Below are 1,140 nucleotides of genomic sequence, written 5' to 3' on the forward strand. Positions count from 1 at the left end.
AGAAAAAATCTTACGTTGTTAAAACTTTCTTTGTAAAAATCTTAACTTTGTTAAAAGTTTCGAACTAATAGAAATTTTGAAGAAAAAAAAAGGTCGTTAATGGAGGTGGGTCGTTCTTAGGGGTTACCTCCTTTGAATTTAAAATGTTCTACCTAAATGTTAACCTAGTGCTCTACTCCCGTAGCCTTGTAATTTTGAACCCAAGACAGAAGACAAGGGAACTTCTGGATCAAGTATTGGGAGACATTTGCCTTCGTGGAAGTCTTTTTGATGGAACTAACCTGCATTTGCATTAAATGGCGAGGGAAAACAATTCTAATAAGCCTGATGGCAAGGGGACTTTTTTTTCCTTCCTCCAAGCCCTGAGCATGTACCTAGGTTATGAAAACCCTTAACCATATAGCCCAGGACTTGACCGCTGGTCCAGCTTCACTCCAGCCTAAATAACATAAAATTTTAAAAAAAAAATTTTAGAAATTAAAAAAAAAAGAACAGATTTTGCTGAAAGTGTGGAATTTAAGAAGAAATTAGACAAAAAAATATTATACATGTGAAATGGGAAGTTATTAAAATTTTAATAGATAGTCATTTTCCGCTAAGAAGTTCATTACTGTTATTAATCTTTTATTTAAAGTATTGTTTGTAATAAAAGTTTTCTGCCAAATTTCTAAATTTGTTGGGCTAGGTTGACGACTGTGCCAGGAGACAGTGTAGGAACAACTAGTGAGATAATGTTCAGGCGAACCTTGTTGGCCGCAGGTGCAAAGATCAGTATCTGTTATATGCAGGTAATTAAAGAAGGTTGGAAATGGTCCATGACCCGTCAAGAACCAGATGACTTGTTTTGGAGGAATTGTTTTGAAAAAAGTAACATTGTTAATAATTTTGAATAGACGTCTGCCTCTGTCTGAATTATTCCATTGAAATTGCCATTTTGTTAGAAGAGAATCTTTAATACGTCGTTTAAGATATGAAACTGGAAGTGGGTATACATAATTTTTCGGTTGTCTCGTAGATTGTTTAGCTAAATCATCTGCTTTTTCATTACCTACTCTATTGCTGTGTGCTTTAATCCAGGAAATTTGAATTGATGTGTGTTGTAGTTCTTGTTGAATATCAAAAGAAATTCTATTATTTGTG

The sequence above is a fragment of the Parasteatoda tepidariorum genome, chromosome 3, assembly GCF_043381705.1.
Source record: "Parasteatoda tepidariorum isolate YZ-2023 chromosome 3, CAS_Ptep_4.0, whole genome shotgun sequence".
Lineage (NCBI taxonomy): Eukaryota > Metazoa > Arthropoda > Arachnida > Araneae > Theridiidae > Parasteatoda > Parasteatoda tepidariorum.